General features: G+C 32.8%; 2 long non-coding RNA genes across 5 annotated transcripts in view; one reads left to right on the top strand and one right to left on the bottom strand.

Moving 5' to 3' along the window:
* Positions 1-23,609, bottom strand: part of LOC121380479 — a 59,461-nt gene that overhangs the window by 5,697 nt on the left and 30,155 nt on the right. For 3 of the 4 annotated variants that reach the window (XR_005958944.1, XR_005958943.1, XR_005958945.1), the window contains one exon: positions 7,038-7,153. The exons of the other annotated variant lie outside the window; for it this stretch is intronic. This is a non-coding gene — a long non-coding RNA (uncharacterized LOC121380479). The remainder of the gene's footprint in view (positions 1-7,037; positions 7,154-23,609) is intronic. 4 annotated transcript variants of the gene reach the window in all.
* Positions 581-22,745, top strand: LOC121380480. The gene is made up of 3 exons (XR_005958947.1): positions 581-1,192; positions 12,693-12,825; positions 22,460-22,745. It is a non-coding gene; the product is annotated as an uncharacterized LOC121380480 (long non-coding RNA).

Below are 23,609 nucleotides of genomic sequence, written 5' to 3'. Positions count from 1 at the left end.
TGTATGTATGTATGTATATTTATGTATTTATGTATGTATGTATGTATGTTTGTATGTATGTATGTATGTGTGTATGTATGTATGTGTGTGTGTATGTATGAACCTCTCTGTATTGCATATATGTCAGCGTTGACTATTACAAACATATTTACCGGCGTCGGTGGCTTAATGGTTAAGCCATCGGACTTAAAGCGGGTAGGTACTGGGTTCGTATCTCGGTACCCACTCCCACCCAGAGTGACTTATCGACTCAAAGGCAGCAACGTAACGTATACATCAATCAATAGATATTGACGCAATGGATAATTAAATCCTTGTTTACCCTCAAACATTGTATGTATGTATGCATGTGTATGTGTGTGTATGTTTCTGTCGGTCTGTATGTATGTATGTATGTTTGCATACATGTGTGTATGTATTTACGGTGTGTGTGTGTGTGTGTGTGTGTGTGTGTGTGTGTGTGTGCGTGCATTTTATGTGTGTGTATGCATGCATTTTATGTATGTATCGTGTTTTTATTTCCTTATCTGAGTTTTGACGGTCACTTACAACTCGTATGGGTGAAGAATACTTACAAGACCGTTTATGTCGCAACTTTTAACTTTTACATCATTAGATTTCGTCATCCATTGTGTCATAGGTGAATCGGCTAATAACTATTTTAGAGTCAGTTCCAACGATTTGCGAAGCTTGTCAGCTGTTCATAATAAAGCACTTGTACGTCAATTGACGTTGTTGTTACCATGGAAACTCGCCATGGCAACCTACGTCATACAGGATTCGTTAGGACCTATCGTTGGTGCCAATCGGCTCTTGCGTTTGGAAGCTTGTAAAAATATTTACGAAAATTAAATTAATATCTTCGCTGTACACTTTATTATTATACATATACATATATGCACACATCATTTCGAAATTGTACTCCGAAAACACCAACGACTAACCGTTGCGTTTCGTGCGCTCAGAACCATATGTATTAAGCTGCTTCAGCATTAGCCGAACTATCTATTTCGATTCCTTTCGGCTTCTTTCGTTTCTAATCTACGATAACACTGGTTATTTTTGCAGAGCATTCATCGACCGGCGATCGGCAGCGAGCAAGAATAGAACAGCATCAATCTATTTTTAGTGCAGCTACATTGGCTTATATTATTATTATTCTCGATAGCGAACTGGCAGCGTTCGCGTGATTGTACGTAATGTTTACATATTGTAAATAGGATTATAATTAGCTCGCCATTTATCATCGTCGTCATTTTAATGGTCATTATCAGCCCTTAATGTAATGTACCTGTCTGCTTTATTTTCATTATATTATTACTGCTGTTCTTTTATGTTTGCATTCCTAGTAGTAGTTGTTATGTTTAGAGGTTATGTTTGCTTATCGACACCACTAGAGCTCATTGATTAATTCATCGTTAAACATTAGGTCATTTTGACACATAGTCCTCAAAGGGATCCCCTTATATTTTCCAATTTTTAGCAAGGGATATTCTTAGTTGTTGCCGTAATAAAAATTATAGTAATATCATCATTATCATCATCTTTTTTACCATCCCCATCAGTAGTGGTAATGGTGTGGTAGTAGTAGTAGTAGTAGTAGTAGTAGTAGCAGTTAGTCTTTAGTAGTAATAGTAGTAGTACTTAGTAGTAGTAGCAGTAGTAGCAGTAGTAGTAGTAGTAGTAGTAATATCAGTTGTAGTTGTAGTTGTAATTGTAATAGGGGAGAGACGTAGCCCAGTGGTACAGCGCTCGCTCGATGCGCGGTCGGTCTGGGATCGATCCCCGTCGGTGGGCCCATTGGGCTATTTCTCGCTCCAGCCAGTGCACCACGACTGGTATATCAAAGGCCGTGGTATGTACTACCCTGTCTGTGGGATGGTGCATATAAAATATCCCTTGTTGCTAATCGAAAAGAGTAGCCCATGAAGTGGCGACAGCGGGGTTTCCCTCTCAGTATCTGTGTGGTCTATAACCATATGTTTAACGCCATGTTAACTGCGTCGTTAAATAAAACATTTCTTTCTTTCTTTGTAATTGTAATAAAAGTGATAGTAATGCCAACTTAATCAACATCTTCATCGTCATTAGCAGTAGTAGTGGTAGTAGTAGTTGTTGTTGATATCAAAAGGTGATAGGAGTACGAGTATGATTAGTAGTAGTAGTAGTAATAATAATAGTAGTAGTAGTAGTAGTAGTAGTAGCAGCAGCAGCAGTACAGAAGTAGTAGTAGTAGTAGTAGTAGTAGTAGCAGTAACAGCAGTAACAGCAGCAGAAGTAGTAGTAGTAGTAGTAGTAGTAGTAGTAGTAGTAGTAGTAGTAGTAGTATAAACAATATCATGAGTAGTAGTAGTAGTAGCAACAGTAGCATTATAATCATCCTCACCAGCCGCAGCAGCAGCAGCAACAGCAGCAGTAGTAGCAGTAGTAGTAGTAGTAGTAGTAGTAGTAGTAGTAGTAGTAGTAGTACAAGCAGTAGTACAAACAGTAATAAAAACAGAAAGACTTAACAAAAAATATGATGCTGTTGTCGCTGCTGCTGATGATGTTGTTGTCGATGTTGATGATGATGATGATGATGATGACGACGATGATGATGACGACGACGACGATGATGATGATGATGATGATGACGATTATGATGATGACATTTTATATATCTTAATAACCATTAATTAACTAAATGAAGTATGAAAACCCCCAGAAAATAAGAAAAGAAAACAAAGAAGCCTCCACAAAACAGGTAGATTGGGATTGTATTGGAATTGTTTTGTTTTAAACGCAGAATGTACATGCAAAAAACGAACACCCATTCTCTCCAAAAATCAAAATGTCATCAAACAAACTTTATTTTCCTTTCCTTTCCTTCCCTAGTGCCACTGAGGTATTATAATTAATCTACAATTACAATAAAATTCCTTTATTTCATTTTCCTCTGACCTTTTTCTAATTTTCCATTTAATAATATTGGGGTTTTTTGTTGTATTGTTTTGCTATTGTTATTATTTGTTTTTTGCTTTTTGTGGATTATTATTCGTTCGCTCTTCGAAAACTGATAGTCATGTTAAATATATTCTGAAGAATACTCGTTATATCAAGGATTTGTTCTCGGTTTGTCTTTAAAGAAAACTGATAGTCATGTTAAATATATTCTGAAGAATACTCGTTATATCAAGGATTTGTTCTCAGTTTGTCTTTAAAGCAAACAGTATGGGCCAAATATACGAAGCCTGTTTTGGTCTTAGACGCATGTAACTAAACACGGACACAACACACACACACACACACACACACACACACACATCATACGCACACACACGCGCGCACGCACACACACACACACACACACACACAAACGCACACACATGCTTAAACACCCGCGTAAAATTGCCCACTAGGTTTTTAATCAAAACGTGGACGATACCCATGTGTACTTGGCATGTAACGTGAAAACTACAAAAAGGAAACCAATCTCAACTCATCTTTGTTTTGTTTGTTTGGGCGTTGTTGTTTTTTGTTTTTTGGGGCGGTTTTTTGTTGTTGTTTTTTATTGGGGTTTTTTTATTTATTATTATTATTATTATTTGCTTTTTGTTGTTTATTTGGGGGTTTTGATTGAGTTTTGTGTATTTAGTTTCATCTTAAGGACCAAGCAAAACCCCACTAACTGGATTTAAATTAAATATTGAAACAATTTTGTATTTAAATTGTTTTAATCAAATCAAAATAAACAAACAACACAATACAACACAAATAATTTAACTTAAATCTACGAGAAAAGAAGCGGTCTTTAGATTTAATAAAACAAATTACATATTTTAGTTTTCAAATTTATGACGTAAATGTCGTATCATGCACACGACAACTATTTATCCCAATTAATTCACACTGTGGTTAAATTTATCGAATTATTGGTTTTCTCCTTACTGGGTTTATTTCATTGCGTCACAGCTTTCATTCCACGCTTAAATACGTACTTCTAGGTGAAAAAAATACCATAAAACATAGAATCCTACTGGTCACCCTGAATCCATGAATAACGTCAAAACACAATATTTCAAGAAATGCACTTGGGCTTCCCACGTTGGGTTTGCGGACAAGACGTCATAGTTTACGCCTTGCCCGAACAAAGGCTTGTCTACGTGGCAGTGAACCAATCAATAAGAACTGTGGTCGCTAAATACGACGTGATAGACACAAAAGCTGCTGTTTGGTGCGTTGCCTGCGCAATAAACACTTTTTCCCCAATGTTTATTTAGTTAAATTCATATGCTTCAGACAGTGTTATATTTCATACATATGTATTGTAAATATATCCATTAAACTGCATTCGGTAGATCTTCTACTTGTACCTACTTACATACATTCTTAAACCGTACACCTTTTGCAATCCCACCCAAACCCACTCCACACCCCGCTCTTAAAAGCGTACATAAAAATGTTGTTTTTGTAAGGAATAGTTGATCAATAGTTATTGTTTGTTAGAAGTGTATGCAGATATTACCACCACCCTAGCATACGGTAAATATATACCTACAATTATTCTCATTTATGAGTCCATTGATTCATCCATTAATTGATTCATCCATTGATTCATTCATTGATTCATCCATTCATTTTATTTCTTATAGAAAATTACATCATAATGACCACAAACCAGTGACTAAAGAAACTAAGGTTACAATGAACTTTAATTCTGAAGTATGAAATATGATATTTCACATTATTTCCATTTATGAATGCATTCAGTCATTCATTCATTTGTATAGATATTTTGTGACATTTTAACACCAAAACACTTATTGATTCACATATTCATAGGTGCAAACGCACGCACACAATTAATGAATGGATGTTTGGCGACACCCCAGCACAAACATACACATCGGCTATTGGATGTCAAATAAAGATATATCAATAGGATTAATTTAAAAATAGAACATATAATTATGTCAAAAGTACGCATATAATAATATATATATATATATATATATATATATATATATATATATATATATATATATATGTGTGTGTGTGTGTGTGTGTGTGCGTGCGTGTTCATGTAGTGTGTGCGTGTTTATGTTTGCGCGCGCGCGCGCGCGCGCGTGTGTGTGTGTGTGTGTGTGTGTGTGAGGGTCTGTGTCTGTGTGTCTGTATGCAGATAGTAATGTAATGCTTGACGTGGATAATAATGTCTAAAAGTAAATAAATACGTTTTTGGCAACGTTTCTTTAATTCATTTGATTGATGATATACAATTTCGTAAGTAGTCTATTTCATCATAAGGAATAAATAGTTAAGCTTTGTGACATCATTTGTACAATCTTGTACAAATGTGTAGCGATAAGACATTGGCTAAACATTGTAATATGGATAATTATTACCAGTAATTAATGTAACTAATATGTGAGAGGTACACACTTAGTCTACGCTAACTATCAGTTCAGTGTAGTGTTAAACATCTTAATGAAATGCATTTCTTTACAGTCCCGAAGTATATTACAATTTTGTTCTTGATTGGCAAACACTTTGTACTAGAAATATCTTTACATTATCAGCGGCACTAGAATAAATATATAGTGGAAACGTGGAGGTGTTTATGAATAGTTACCATCTTTTGTTTCCGATATAAAATTCATCGCAGTTTGTAAACTTCACAACATATATTGTTTTTGTCATGAGCAAGTCATATTGCTCTTTACAGTAACTTCCTTTGAATTGGTATTAAATGTTCAACATTGTAGCTAAATGTTCACAAATGCACACGCCATGGGTCTTTGCATTTTGAAACTCTGGAGCCTGTATCTTGTTCTGGATATTTCGCATTTGTTAACATCTTTCTTAACTTTGAAGGTTGTCATTTTGAAAAATGATTGTGCATTTATTTACAATTTTCACCATAGAGTACATATGTATATATAGCACTATAATAACTATTAAGTTGTCGTTAAAAAGTATATGTAATGGGTTTAGATATTTATAACAACATTGTGTCTACGTAAAGCATTTACAATGTGTATCACACAAGTGAATTTAGACTAGTTAAAAAATTATGTACATTTGCGGAACGTGTTCAATTCGCAAGTGTTTATCCAGTGAAAGTGCAAACATACAGTTGCAATTTAAAGCGTTTACCAAACAAATAATTTGGTGAATAACGTGTGTTGAAAATATGAATATGTAATTATCACTGATTATGGAGACTGAAATTCAGATATAGGCTACATTTTATTATTTTCTGACAAAACAAAAACGTCCATAGTGACGTTTTTTAATCTAGAATTTTAATACCTTATATAACTGAACTGAATACGCGTGTATTAATGTAAACTAATAAGTTATTACCATAAAGCACTGACAAATATCTAGTGATGTGAAGATGACATTTAAAAATATATATTACATTAGGTTGTTTCTGACTAAATGTAGGTCATTTAGAACTAAAATAATACATACCACAATTACATTAATTAGTAGTGAGCAATACAAACAAACAACATTTCTTTCGATGTATTTGCTATTCGAAAATTGTACTTCATAAAATAAAGTATTTAAATTTAAACATAAAAGGTATATCAATATATTTCTATTAATGCATGTGTACAATATGCTGTATATCTTGAGACACAAATACAAATATAATAAAACATGAATTATAGTATGGTCTTTATTAATGTATATGTCAAAATATAAACATGTATGTGTTTATCAGATGCAACACGATATAAAGATATACTTCGAAACAATTCTTCTAAATAAAACAGACAAAAAGAATAGCATTACTTTCATTTATCAAAATCAAACACAAGGTGTTTAACTCAAAAACGTATTTAATAATTTTCCAGTTATTATTCCTAGAAATAAACATATATAGAAACGTCATTAAACAGGAAATTTATACTTAATTACATATTCTAGTGCATATTTTGAAACATGTCTTTCTCAACATATTTTGTAGATTGCTGGCGTTAATAAAGGGAAAACAAAACGACACAATATTACAAGCAGAATATGTCTATACATAGCATAAGACTTACCTTAGGCAGCAGCTACACTGTTAATAGCTGATTTATTTTGTTTCATGGATCTGACAACCATACCATAAAGCACCGATTGCTGAAGTGTTACAGTATGTAGATCCTTCTCTCAAGAACTAGAATGATTAATTGTTTAGTGCATGACAGAACATACAATAATAACAACAGCAAATAAACCAGTTTTATTTTAGATAGATAGATAGATAGATAGATAGATAGATAGATAGATAGATACATATATATATAAACCATATAGCATATTTAGTTGGCCTGTAAAATGTTGTAGTTTCATGTCTTCACGACGGTGATTCTTGGTCAACCTGTAAACACTAATGATATAATCGCCTTGGAGCAATGTTAGTGCAATGAACAGTAAAATGTTTTGAACATATAACATAATTTTAATAAAGAACCAAATGGATAATAAACAAAGCCAAATTCGTTTTAATTATACATACAGCCTTGCATCATGAAATATTTTAAATAACCCCAAAACGTTATAAATATAAGATAAAATTGGACACAATTATAATTGAAAGAAACTTGAATATCTCAATTAACAATTTACACATTCATGCACAGGAACACAAATCAAACAATATCTAAATAAAAGAAACAACAATTTAAAAAGTTGGCCTGTATTCAATTTAACACAAAAAAAATAAAAAAAATATTTGAACGATAATCTCTTTCCTCGTTTATGCTATCGGAATAGTCTTTTCTTCTCTTTTTTTTTTCTTGTATTTCGGCGCGGATGGTTTTATAGTTTGACCCCTTTTTCTACTAAAAATAGCCCACAAATTAAAATTTTATTTTAATGAATTTATACAGACTTAAAGTGCCACCACAAAGTCCATTGGAGTACCATACCATGCTATAAAACACAAATAAATTATTCTCCTAGTTTTTATAATAATCAGGGTGAGCTTCAACGTGCTGGTGTAAACCTACAATTCTCTGAATTTTCTTTAGTGTAAACATATTTTATCTTTTATACTTTAATATCCCAAGGTTCGAGGACCCTTGAACTTCTGATGATAAACAAATCTAGATTCCTCAAAATCATATTAGTAGCTCTTTTCAAAGAAAATTTTAAGCAGTAAAAATATTATGTTATGAAATGTATAGTTAAAGTGAACAGATGTGGAGTGGTTGGTTTTTACTAATTCGTATAATGTGAGATACTTTTGTAGTTAAAATAAAACAAAACGCAACAGATTTTAACTTCTTTTAACCATGAATGACTTTATTGTTAAAACCCGATTTTTCTTAAACGGTCTTCTCTTTGAATAATCAACCAGCGGAATTATGGCTGAATTAACAATTAATGTATTCTTGACTTTTATCATTAAACTAGCTTACTCTTTTTCAAACACCTATTATCTGAATGAGAAGTCTCTCACAACACGTCCATTGGAAATAATTAAATGCGGAGTTCGGGGTGGGGTTGGCGAGTGGATGTTTTAATTATATTAATCTTCCATTATCAAACTGGGATACTGTAGTTGGGGATGCTCGTAACCCCTTTGCCCAGATGGAACTGCTCTACTTTCTTATTATATGTAGTAAAACAATGCCTAGTTCTTTTCATAATTCAAATGAGTAAACTATATATGTATTATTAGTTATTACATATTGCATATTTATAATTAGTAACATTCCTACTCTGAATATATAGTAATCACCATATGACGAAACAAATTAGTTAAATAATAATAGACAAACAGACAAATTGCTTATTGAAGTCTCACCCCAGTTATAAAACATACATTATCACTAAATACATAAAATCTAAAATAGCACAAAGTCGGTCCATATGAAGTCATGAGAGACTATATAAAATAATCGACATATATAAAATATATAAAAATTGCATTAAAGGGACTGTCCTGAGTTTACATCCATTGTAAGATCTTTCCAACTAACTGACCTTTTTTGATGACCAAAACTACATATTAAATATATTTTCTTGTCTGGAATATAAGTGTGAGTATAAACACGGTGTTCGTTGTCGTCCTAATGTGTCTAGTAGCCAAAACAAGATTTTCGTACGTAATAAAACAAAATAGGTTATGTAGTAACATAAACAATTACTGTTGCAAACATAAACACACGGTCGCAAACACATTGCATATACAGACATGTATCTTCTAAATAAGAAAATTTGTTTTATTTGTAATTTTAATTTTTAAAAATTCTGTTAACTGAATATATTTTCATGTTTACAATATCAGTGTCTGAACAAACAAGGTTCTTCTTGTCTCACGGTGTTTGTAGAAGTGACAACCCGATTTTCGTATGTAATAAAACAAAATGTGTTAAGAAATAAAATGCAAATTGATTGCAGCAAACATAAACACACGGTCGTAAAAGTATTGGATACACAGACATTTATATTTTAAGTAAGAAATGAGTTTCATGTGTAAGTTTAATTTTAAAGGGACATTCATGAGTTTGCTGCAATTTTTAAGATGTTATCGATTAACAGAGACATTTTAACGACTGTAATTAGATATCAAATATATTTTTCTGCATAAAATATTGATGGCTATATATAAAACGTGTTTCTGATCGTTCTAATATATGTACTAGGTAAAATGTCATTTTATTTCCTAAAATATTGTTTTTTCGTACGTACGAAATTATTTGAAGACAAAATCCAGTTTGGGCTTCTTACAAATATTACGACGACCAGAAACATATTGAATATACAGATACTGATATTCTAAACAAGAAGTTTAATCGTTGAAATATTTTATTAGTTGGAAACATCTTACAATGCAGCAAACTCAGGATGTCCTTTTAAAACGACTATTAGCCGGAAACATTTTGCAATAGCTGCAAGTCTCATTAAACTATATTCAAAGTATTTAACACAATATTCCATACACTAATAGCTCCACTTCCATTAAATCGACTTAGATATTAAAAACATATGGTGATCTTAACTGCAGTTAAGACAACAGCATCATACACTATTAACATCTTTAAAATCGTTCAGTTAAAATATAAAACACGATGACGCTTTAACAAATTTAAAGGTCTTGGCACACAATCTGCACAATATTTGCACAATATGTGGTTGGATAAGAGAAGAGAATTAAGAATGTTTAAAAACAAACGTTTGGTACCATTCTCCTTTTAGAAAAGTATGTCGCTTTTCATAAATATTGAAATTGTCTTAAATGTTTTTGTGTTTGTTCTCTATCCCTATTCTGTCCAAATGTGAGTGTCTAAAATTGAGTGGATTCACGATTATTTGACATAATCGTTTATATATGTATTATAATTCTAGCAGTAGCATGAGCTATTGTCTAGTTTACGTTTATATTTGTCAAACTGGTTTAGGTGGCAGTATTTCTACAGGAGGCGTCAATATGTCTTGAAAAGTGGCAGTCCTCCTATTAACGAACCACCTAACGGCTATTCGTGAAAATAATTACAACCTTACCAAAATATCCTTATGCGAACATACGATTTTGATCTTTATAACGGCTTTGTTGTTTCGCTTATTCTACTTAAAATGTTAATAAATAATATTTGCTGGTCAATAGTTACAAGTGGATACTTTTTTCTGTTAAAACAAATTATTAGTGTCTGTATATTAAATGCGTTTCTTATATGTTGTTTGTTTTTTTGTATTAAAGGGACATTCCCGAGTTTGCAGCAATTTTTAAGATGTTGTCGACTAACAGAGACTTTTTAACGATTGTAATTACATATCAAATATATTTTCCTGCATAACATATTAGTGGCTGTATATTGAACGTGTTTCTCATCGTTCTAATATGTGTACTAGCGTAAATTTCATTGTATTTCCTTAAATATCTTTTTTCGTACGTACGAAATTATTTGTAGACAAAATCCAGTTTGGACTTCTTACAAATATTAAGACGACCAGAAACACATTGAATATACAGACTCTGATATTCGAAACAAGAAAATATATTTAATATGTAAGTTTAATCGTATAACTATTTTATTAGTTGGAAACATCTTACAATGCAGCAAACTCAGGAATGTCCCTTTAAATCAAATATTTATTTTCTATTATATAATTTTTGGTACGTTTGAAATTATTGAGAGACAAAATCCAGTTTGGCCTACTTACAAATATTACGACTACAGAAAACACACTGGATATACAGAAACTAATATTCTAAACAAGAAACTATATTCAGTATGTAATGTTAGTGTTAAAAGATTTGTAATAGTTGGACACACCTTACAATGTGAGCAAGCTCGGGACAGTCTCTTTAATTTCATTTGAGTTAAAATAGAAAACATTTATTAATAACTACTAATAATAATTTAGAGGTTAAACTTCCTTTTGTTAAATAAGTAACTTTACTTCGATTGCCTAATTAACTTGACCATATTTTGTTTCAAACAAAACAATATATTTTCAGGAAGATGGCGCAAATTTATTAGGGGACTTCGAGCGGCTATACCATTGTCACGCCTCATCCTGATGTAGTCAGCTAATACTTTACTTTAGACTTGGGTGGTAGCACTAAGTTCAAATGTGTGTATGTTAAAGTAAATCCCTGAAATTTTCAGCAATTTCATGTAATTCCTGAAATTATTAGAAATTTAAAATTTAGTCATTTTTATTACACTATCTTACTTGTTTAAAAAAAAAAACTATTTCTCGTGGTTAGCGGGACGTAGCCTAGTGACAAAGCGTTCGTTTGATGTGCCATCGGTCTGGGGTCGATCACCGTCGGTGGGCCCATTGGGTTATTTATCGTTTCAGCAAATGCACCAAAACTGGTATATCAAAGGCTGTGATATGTGTATCCTGTCTGTGGGATGGCGTACATAAAAGACCTTTTGCTACTAATGAAACATGTAGCGAGTTGCCTCCCTAATACTATATGTCAAAATTATTGACATCCAATAGCAGATGATTAACAAATCAATGTGCTCAGGTGTTGTTGTTAAATCAAATTTATTTGTTTATTTATGTATTTATCTTATTTGGTGACCAAGTCACATAGTAGTATCATGTGTAGTGGTGTGGTATGATGTGGATTCTTCTGTTAAACATACTTGATTCAAAATATTTCATGGTAGCAATCACGCCTATGTTGCTTAACATCCTATCGACTCTGCCGTGTGCAGGGATACAATTTTTACCATGGAATACGGTTTTGTAGTTCAGATTTAATTCCATGATGAGTGAAAAAATATCTTGTACCAAAGATTGAATATTATAGCATCATATGCCTTTTTAGTTTCATTTCATTTATAACGTATGTCCTTAATTATATCAAAATAAGTTAAAAGCACACTGTCTTGGTCACTCTCCTCAGAGATCGTGGCTGTCTATGCAGGCCAGTTGGTTAGTTCTTTGTTTATTAGATAGAAAGAATTCGGTGTACTGGCATTGCACCTAACAATTGTATCGTTACAATTTGTGTTATGGGTGGGAGCCGGTACATTGGTTCCAAGACAGTGCAATCGGAAGACCGATGGCTTAACCAATATTCAGCACCGTGGTCGGTCTCATATATAGTGATATTATTGTATTAAAGGTACATCCAGTCCGTAACTGGCTGATGTCTCCGAGTGGAGAGTAAGGGCCATTCTTAACGCAACCCATTGGCGAACATTTGGCGAACTATGAAAATGTTTTTATTTTTTTTATTTTAGGTTTTGTTCCTATGGAAAAGTGTAAGAGTCGATGACTTAACTGAGCGTTGTGAGGTACAGGCAGCATCAAACTATTCATATTTTAAAATGTCCAGCTGGCTACGGACCTGGGTACTTAGTGTTTTTACAGCAGGTAATAGTTTCATAGAATAATACTTTCCAGACATTTAATTGTATGAAATCTATTTCCGAATGATACACAATCCACTTACGAATTCGTGCAGAACTCCTCAACACATAATATTCCAATCTTTTCTAAAGATGAGTAAATACTAGTGTTAGACATCAGTTGAAATGTTATGAATTGTCAAACAGCCTGACAATTCAGCAGAATGGGTTTCTAAAATGTATCATCAACATCCTTGCATGCGCCAAATTGTCGCATCAACACTGTCGTAAGTGTCTATAGACATAATCAAGCGTTTGTTACTAACCAAGTATTTGGGCTACATTTACGGATATAGCCGTAAATACATGTTGCCAGTGCTTGTAAGTTATAGAAATAGATGGTTATCTTGTACAAAGATAATACAAAAACGTATTAGTTTGGGTGATTTGTTTAAGGTTGCTAAAAGCACACGCATGCGATCCGAAGGCAGGAAGAAATTGGTTTTCTCAGTTTTTGTTTCATATTCTTCAAATATCATATTTGAATACTCGCTTGAAAATAATGCTAAATTAGACTGATTAATAACATTACAACATACTAAATGCTAGTGCAAATATTTATTACATCATATTTATTATATTATATCATCAGTACATACTAGTGCATATAGTTATTGTATCATCCTTAAAGTAAACAGTAGTACATATATTTTTATATCATATCATCCATAAAATAAATACTAGTACATATCTTGATTATATCATATCATGCCTAAACACTAGTACACATATGGATTGTCATTCATCCATAAAATAAGTGTTTGAAATTAAGACGATGTTTTCCATCTTTATTTTTAAATGAATATTCATTCACAAATGTATATACTAGTGTTGTCTACCTGTATGACCATTAATGTTATGGGGAGCCAAGTGTAACAACAAATAACCGAAGATATTTTGTTATCTTTTTCTACATATTTACCGTATATGTACAACACAGTTTAATATAATAAAGAAAACGTATTGGGCATTTATTTAAAAATATTTGGCATCACTATACTACTGTAAACTGGACGGGGCGTACAAAGTGTGCGTTGCCCACTCCAATAAACCAAGTAAATAATAATAATAATAATAATAATAACAAACATAAAAGCAAAAACAAAAACACCTTGCCATATTAATCCAGTTTACAGTCTTATAACATTTTATAAATTAAATGTTTACAATATATTTTAAATGATCTTTATTTTAATTATGTTTAACATTTAACACGTTTGCAAAATTGTAGTCATTAAACATGTTGCTAAATACCACTTGTAATTAATCAATATGAGCAGGAATTATTTGAAAAAGAAAACATAATTTATAAATAAAACTATTAGATCATAAATAATATTATAACTGTATCAAATAAAACGAAGGTAATGTCGATGGAAATTTTAAAACGCGATATTGAATTGTTTTTGTTAGAGAGGTGATGCTAAGATTAACACATATTGCCGAAATTAATTTTCACAACTGTTAGTTTAATATAATATACTACCTCAAGTAAATGCTAGGTATATAATATATTATGTTTATGAGATACATTCATAAGTAAAATATTAAAACGTTTTGGAATTTGCGAATTTTTTGCGAAATCCATGGCAATCTTTTGTAGGGATTTCATGACATTCCTAACAAACCAATGAGTAAGACAGTGATGACATGATTTTTGTGGGTAGTTTCATGAAACTATTAGTTTCACAATATTACTGTCACAATTACTATAAAATGAGATACACAGCATAGTATTAAACACATTAAATTTATTGTTGCTTCTGATAGAAGTCTCGTTTCCAAACATTTCTCAAATAATATGGATTTACAAAACTGTTGAAAACAACATCTGAAGTATTTTGTATTTAAAGTTTTGCACACCCGTTTTGTAAATACAAGACTGGAAAAGAACATAACTTTTTATATTTGATTGACGATATCACAAAATATTATATTCTCTATTTTGAACTTATCTAGTTTCTCCAAGATTATTAATCAACATATTATCTTTATAATCAGCATTCCATCAGATGTTGCAAGATATTAAAGGTTGATATAAAACACCTCACACTACTTTTATATTTATTTTATCAATTTTAATTTTGAGTATTCTCTATTTGTTTTTATAAAATCAGGAAAAAACCTATAATAACATCCAAACGTAACTTATTTTAATAACATGTCTCAGTTTCATCATTTGTAAACAATAATAAGCTACCAAAACATGCTTTCACATGAAATGGGGATACACTCTTTAATGCGTGGAGATTTTAAAATGGCTTTAAAGACAATTTTAAAATATTTTATAATCTTTAATTTTGTCAATGTTACACATATTCAAAAATGTTTGGAAAAAACTCAAACAGATATAATATGTATGCATGTATTGTATTCATGAACACTGACAACTGACTTTTAAAATTGAAAATTATATATACTTAAGAAATGAAGTTACTATATCTACAAAGGGAATGTTTAACATTAATAAAGGAAAAATCCAGTCGTTTTCAAACAATAATTATTTATTGGTCATTTGTTTAAAAGAAAGAAGGAAAAAATATAAGATGATTTGCAAAGTTATGGCATGATCGCACGATTCATAAATTTCAACTATTGACATACTTTTCTGTGAGTATATTTTTAAAATATAATTTTTTCTAATAGACCAGCTTCAGAATGAGCTGATATAATAATTGGATTTGTTGCTCAATTGTTCAAAATGTAAATTCAAGATGGCTGCCACTTGCTTTATGAGTAAATCGCCATTTTGGTCATATAGCGGTATAGACAATCCATGAGATAACATTCTAACTATAAATTAATTCTAGCCCATTCCCTTAATTAATGTCAACACAAACTATATAACACATTCAAATAAAGGTTTAACCATACACATATGCTATTCTACCATCTTATCACGGTAATATTCAGGTAAGAGTTAAAGGGACATTCCTGAGTTTGCTGCAATTTAAAGATGTTATCAACTAACAAAGACTGTTTAACGATTGCCATTACATATCAAATATATTTTCCTGCATAAAAGATTAAGTGGTTGTACATTAAACGTGTTTCTGGTCGTCCTAATATTGGTACTAGTTTCAACTTTAATTTTATTTCCTAAAATATTGTTTTTCGTATGTACGAAATTATTTTAAGACAAAATCCAGTTTGGGCTTCTTACAAATTTTAAGACGACCAGAAACACATTGAATATACAGACACTGATATTCTGAACAAGAAAATATATTTAATATATACTGTATGTTTAATCGTAGAAATATTTTATTAGTCGGAAACATCTTACAATGCAGCAAACTCAGGAATGTCCCATTAACATAAAAAGAGAGCACTTTCAGTGTAATGTAAAACTGAAGTTGCAAGATTTAAGCTATTGTTTTGGTTGTTTCAGAAATTAGATCCTGTATTTTACGTCTACCTAATCCAGTGCATTTAATTTCTTGTATGATGTTAAGATCAGATGTGTCAAATGGCATGTTTGTCAGTGATGGTTGTAAGATCACAGCATTTTTCATGTCACCAATACGAACCTGTGTAGGTGGAAGTAGCTTTAGTAGAAAAGAGGATTGTATCTTCATGCTAGTTTGCAAATCCATCAAAGTATTTAGCTCCAGTAAAGGATCTCCTTGAGAGTGGCTGTCCTCCTTTTGGCGAGGGACTAAATAAGAGATTCATGGAATCAACCACTAATTTGCAAAATGCCTATTCGACTCTTCATTGTGCAGAGATACGGCCTGATCATGTATCACGGATTTTGTTTTTCGTTCAGATTTCTTGTTGTACGAATAAATGCGCAACTGTGTTACCCAATGGACTATCCCCGACCCATTACGTTACCATATACACCAAACGTTTTATGTCATGTTTTCATAAACTGCACCAAGCCATACTTTTCCCCCGTTATAAATGGTTATATTATCTTTACCACGACTGTGAAGTGGAAGTCAGAGGAACAGTTTGTTTGTTTGTTTGCTTTTATTTTCTTCTGTTTGTTTTGGTGGTGGTGTTTTTGTTTTGTTGCTGTTGTTTTATCCCACTTGCCCCTTTCCTTTCTGTCATATGAATTCCATCTCAATTTTTTCCCGATCTTGTAATTTCTTTTGCTGTCCACCTCCACATCTCACTTCTTGTGTCTCCAAACCGCGACAGGGACGGGACGTAACCCAGTGGTAAGACGTTCGCTCGATGCGTGGTGGGCATGGGATCGATCCCCGTCGGTGGGCCCATTGGGCTATTTCTCTTTCCAGCCAGTGCACCACAATTGGTATATCAAAGGTCGTGGTATGTACTACCCTGTCTGTGGGATGGTGCATATAAAAGATCCCTTGCTGCTAATCCAAAAGAGTAGCCCATGACGTGGCGACACCGGGTTTCCTCTCTCAATATCTGTGTGGTCCTTAATCATATGCCTGACGCCATATAACCTTAAGTAAAATGTGTTGAGTGCGTCGTTAAATAAAACATTCTTTCTTTCCAACTGCGACAGGTGCTTGTTCCTTGTGGCTATCTGTGTCACCAACCTGCCATTTCCCATCAGTTTTATCTGTGGACATGGTCTGACCACTTCGAAGTGTTCAGTGGTTACTTCTGACATTGTTTAGAATGTTACTCTGAATGTGTCCAGAACTATTAGTCTGTCGATGGTTGTATATGACATGCTTAATACAATGACAGGTAAGTGACTGGCATGAACTTTTCCATGTTGTGATCTGTTATGAGTTGCAACCAAGTCAACCAATCATCACATTCGTCGCACAGATAGGTCGTAGTTGATGTATTTGATTCAGAACTCAAGTTGATAAAACAAAAAACCTTCTTCCGCTCTACGTTGTTGCTATCGCTGTTAAGTTCTCTTTTCCAAGTGGTCGCTTTTTCACGCAACTGATGAAAACAAACATCTACCACTGCTCCACGTTGTTGGAATCACTGCTAAGTTCTTTGTCCCAAGTGGTCGCTGTTTCGCGTGGTTGATACAAACTGCTACTGCACCATGTTGTTGCTATCGCCGTTAAGTTCTCTGTCCCAAGTGGTCGCTGTCTCACGCACATCAGCCTCTTGTTATGAATGTGCATGCGACCGCGCCATCTGGGACACAGAGAGTGATGGTCAATTCTGCTGCACCCAGTATCATATTCGTTTAAGTTATTCCAAGAGTAGAATGACCATGTAGTTGGTACTTTGATGAAGGAGATTTAATTCTGTCCTTTGCTGTATAACTTAAAAATATTTTTTATTAAAGTCCTTTTGATCTGTAATATATTACTTCTTTTTTTTTCTTCTTTTTTTCTTTCTTTTTTGTCTTTACAAAATATATGAATTCCGCATAACGAACTCTAAGAAGGGACAGTTCTCTTAACAGTGACGTGTAATCTATAATGTTTATAATCGTGTGTGCGCATTTCAAATTGCTGTCCGCATGATATATTACAAACGTTCTGACTTGTATTATCATGTCCTGCGTCTACAGATATTTATATCATTGAACTGTAAAAATAAATTTTAGCAGCCATGACCTCATAAATTATAAAACGTATTTATCTTGGACTTCTTAAGATTTTACTTTACATAATATTATTTCAGTGTAAATTTTATTGTACTTCAATATACATTCGTCACTGTGTGTGTGTGTGTGTGTGTGTGTGTGTGTATATATATATATATATATATATATATATATATATATATATATATATATATATCAATAAAAAATAAACAGTATTGCCTTTTAATGCCTGAAAATTCTAATTTGTATGGACTTGTGTACTAAAATGAAAACTATTTTATATTTATTCTTCTGTGTCATATGGGGTAAACAGTATGAATTATTAAAAATTAATTAATTAATTAATTAAATGATGTACAATAGGTACAATAAATTACAAGTTGTATACTTAAATATTTGTATTTGTAAATAAAATTAAAGAAAATAATTAAAAGCATCAATTTTAGCAATGGTACTTAATTAATTTGCACAACATTTTTAACGTTTTGTGAAGACCATTTTCGGCATATTTTAATGATCAAATACCATTTTAAATTTTTAGATATAAACTTTAGTCTTAATTGGCCTTTTTCTTTTCTGTTTAAAAGGGACATTATATAATCAAACTCAAAAACAATTTCGTTCTTTGATGAACCACTCAGTAGTAAACTATCGTCAACATATATATATACACGATTAACTATTTATCGAAATATAAAATAATTGATATACTTTGTAAACTTTAATTTGTTATTAATGTCTTATTATCAGGTGGGTTTTTCCCGTGTTGTATATTGTTGATTGTTCTGTAGAACTGTTGGCCTTTAATGCTGACCATATTATAAATACAATATATATATATATATATATATATATATATATATATATATATATATATATATATATATATATTATAACAGCACCATTAATTTTGTTTTGATTACAACTTACGAGTACTTGTTGAAAACTAATTTGCTAATATCAACTAATATATTTTTCAGCACTTTAGAAACTAAATTCCATGTCATTTCAGTAGATAGCTGTGATTGTTACGTTGATCAGTGTGGCGTTTGTCTTGACTGTTGTATTAATAATACTTCAGGCCTTCCCTTTAGTGTTGTGTTGAATGTTATGCTAATATAACCTTATGGCTTCCCTAAATATCACTTCCTGGACAAGGTTTTACATATTACCTTGTTTCCTTGTTGGCAAACACTAGCCTTTTTGGACAGTATAGGGATTCACTATTCTAGTTACTTGTTGGTAAAGGTTATGTTGTTTATTTAAACTTTTAAACAGGTCTTCATGCTGCTGAATGAGAGAAAATGAAATCCATTTTTCACCACTCTAAAATACAATAAATTATTTGGTGTTCTTTCCATCCTAGTACTTCATTACAACCACAAATGATTCTTTGTATTATTGTTAACACTCACTAAACGTTGCTGTCCGCGCTGTTATAAGTATTGTTGTGGCTGCTGTTGTTGTTAAATATCTAATCCATAATATCTCTAAATATCAAGCGATCCTTTCTTGTGTTTCTATTTTGCAACCAATTCTCCGTGCGTAGATACTGAACTAGTGTTCTTTCCATATTGATATGTTGGTTATTCCCTGCTAAGGTCAGAATAACATGTCCTCAGCTGCATGCTCCTGTTGACAGCAGCAAACGGATCACAAATGTAATTCAAGACAAACGCCATTTTCAATTCCTGTGCCAGTAGCTTTGGACATTCAGTGTATATTACTTTACACGTCCATGGTAACCACAGTTCAAACATGGTCATTGTACATGCCCATAGATTATGTACGCGCGTGTGTGGTACCAACTCTTCCATTTTGAATCCAAGATGTCGCGATCTCCAATTGTATTCCCCTGTATCACTAGTAACAAAAACACAAATTGGTCAGAAATGCAATTCCGTCACTGTTCGAAGACTGTAATATTGGAATCTCCGTGTATATAACTATGATACAGACTAGCATATTTGCTCCAGTTAAGAAATTCTGTCATTCTGTTTGAGCTTCTAAGGTGCAATGTCTTTCCTTTTACAGAAGAATTAAAAAAAACAAAAACAGGTTGTGTTCGATGGCGAATGCTGCATCTCTCTCTTCCCGGTCGTTTGTCCTAGCTGTTTTGCCGTCTGTTGTGATAAGACCACAGTCTGACCGTGTAGAAATTTTGCAACTCTTACCAAGAGATTACACGGCCGCTGTCTATATTCCAAAGCGATTATATAACCTCTTGGAAAGAGTCGTGCTAGCCCCTAGCTTGCTGCGAATAAATAGCATTAGACATATTATGCAAATACTGGTAAAAATAGCTCTGTATATTTACATATTATTATTGTGTTGCGTAGTTTGAAGTCAAATGATTATTTATTAACGTATGTGTGTATATAATTGTGTATATGCATGCATGCATGCACGTCCATGGGTACATACAAATGCATGTGCATGTATGTGTGCAGGAATGCATGCATGTGCGAATGTATGTGTGTTCGAATCTAAATCTGTTGATTATTGTATTACCTTGGTGCTTTATTAGTGCATTAATTATGAAACGGAAATACACTTCGATATGTTACATTTGCTTAGACACCAATAAACTATGTATAGTATTCGATTGTTTAAAAAATTAAATAATTTTATCAGTATTTTAGTAGTGTCCGCTGTATACGTTCGCTTCCTGGTAGTGAATATTTACAAAACAATCAATACTGTTTCAAAACAAACAACCACGATAAATTTATTTTGCACTATTGCATATATATTGTCAACTTTTTTTTCAAATCTTAAATTGAGTTTTATTAAATATTATATTCTATTTGTGGTCACATATTATGCTTTACAATCTTTTCGATAAAAGTGGCTAATCGTTTTACTAAAATATTTTTAGATATCGTATAAACAAACGTGTACGCTGGGTATGAACTTTAAAGAAAATAATGCAAACGTGCACACAATTATGCTATATATATATATATATATATATATATATATGTGTGTGTGTGTGTGTGTGTGTGTGTGTGTGTGTGTGTGTGTGTGTGTGTGTGTGTGTGTGTAAAGTGATTAACTAAGTGGATACTAACAATACAAACAAATAACGATTACATTAAATCACAACATGCTCCTTAGAATAACGTTATGTTTGTGTTTCAAACCTAACATGTAGTATTAATTAGTTGACCAATATTAAGTATGAACTGTCAATATACCGCAGAATGCAATGAAGAAAGAAATGGAATTACTAACTACTGGATTGTAAAAAAATAGTCTTCGCATTCTTCCTTGAAATATTCAGTCTCAATCCACATCAAATTGTTACAATGTTTAATTTAAACTAAAGGAGAAATGTAATTCCTTAATCAAGAGACCACTTTCCACAAAGAACTGCGAACGAGATAAATATATGGCTATGTTCTGCAGTTATGAACTGAATTTAAATCAATTACAAATGTATGGAGATAGACATATGAGCAATATTAAACTGTCTCATTGATAATACGTATGCAAAATATGAGTATATGCTATATTGCTATGCGAATAGTGTTTTGTTAGGGGTTTTGTGTGTGTGTGTGTGTGTGTGTGTGTGTGTGTGTGTGTGTGTGTGTGTGTGTGTGTGTGCTAGCGCATTTAAATAACAATTTGTACCTGTCTAAATAACAAATAAGATTTTAGGCAAACATTTACCTTTACTCTTCGTCATGATGATGATAAAGATGATGATGATATTTTATCATTCAGTTATAGGTTGGTTGGCAAATATATCATTATAAAATAAGAGAAATTAGTAAAAGTACCAAGATTTGTAGATCGAGATTCAAATTGACACTGGTCTACAAAGTAAGTTGTGTGGCAATAGTAAAACTCCCCCTTGAGTCGAGTGGTATTCCATCTATATCTGCTCCAGCTTTTTATGTCTACATATCACAATGTTTGAGTTACCTTATTGTGGGCTTCATATGATGGTTTGAAACAGTGTCATATCATGTTGGTACAGAAGTTGAAGACTTTCAAACAGTTTTATTGTAGACATGTATAGGCTATTTGCCGACAGCATGCCTTATGTTTTTTTAACATGATCTAGTTTGACATTGTGCATATGTTTTTATAGTTTTGGAGTGAAAACAACTGACTAGATGTCTAGATGACTACAGGTCATGTGGATATCACCAGTATGGCGAAATGTGCTGGAACGAAATCTTCGTGCTGGAGAGTGGCAGTCATCTTATAAACAAAACACCTGACAGTAATTCGCGGATACATATAACTTCTTTTGAACTTTGCCTTGTACAGAGATACAAGGTTGATTACGCTCAAAGTTTTCTTGTTTCAGGCAAAATAAAATAGACACTTGTATTGTTATTAGACTCTCCAACATGAAAGTAGTAGTAGTAATAGTAGTAGTAGTAGTAGTAGTAGTAGTAGTAGTAGTAGTAGTGGTAGTAGAAATAGTAGTAGTAGAAGAAGCAGACGTAGCAATAGTAGTAGTAGTAGCGGTGGTGGTGGCCGTCGTCGTTGTAGTAGTAGTAGAAGAATATTAAGAAGACGTAGTAGTAGTAGTAGTAGTAGTAGTAGTAGTAGTAGTAGTAGTCGAATAATAAGAAAAAAAAAGAAGAAGTGTTTTATTTAACGACGCACTCAACACATTTTATTTACGGTTATATGGCGTCAGACATATGGTTAAGGACCACACAGATTTTGAGAGGAAACCCGTTGTCGCCATTACATGGGCTACTCTTCCGATTAGCAGCAAGGGATCTTTTATTTGCACTTCCCACAGGCAGGATAGCACAAACCATGGCCTTTGTTGAACCAGTTATGGATCCCTGGTCGGTGCAAGTGGTTTACACCTACCCATTGAGCCTTGCGGAGCACTCACTCAGGGTTTGGAGTCGTTATCTGGATTAAAAATCCCATGCCTCGACTGGGATCCGAACCCAGTACCTACCAGCCTGTAGACCGATGGCCTGCCACGAGAATAATAAGAAGGCGTAGTAGTAGTAGTAGTGGTGGTCGTCGTGATGGTCGTCGTCGCCGTCATCGTTGTAGTAGTAGCAGTAGTAGTAGTAGTAGAAGACGAATTAGTAGTAGTAGTAGAAGACGAAGTAGTAATAGTAGTAGTAGTAGTAGTAGTAGTGGTGGTGGTGGCGATGGTAGTAGAAATAGTAGTAGTAGTAGAATAAGAAGACTTAGTAGTAGTAGAAGTGGTGGTGGTGGCTGTGGTGGTGGTGGTCGTCGTAGTAGTAGTAGTAGTAGAAGAA

This window comes from Gigantopelta aegis, chromosome 9, assembly GCF_016097555.1.
Source record: "Gigantopelta aegis isolate Gae_Host chromosome 9, Gae_host_genome, whole genome shotgun sequence".
In the NCBI taxonomy this organism is placed as follows: domain Eukaryota; kingdom Metazoa; phylum Mollusca; class Gastropoda; order Neomphalida; family Peltospiridae; genus Gigantopelta; species Gigantopelta aegis.
The sequence above is the reverse complement of the archived record's forward strand: the minus strand, read 5'-3'. Positions and strand labels throughout refer to the sequence as shown.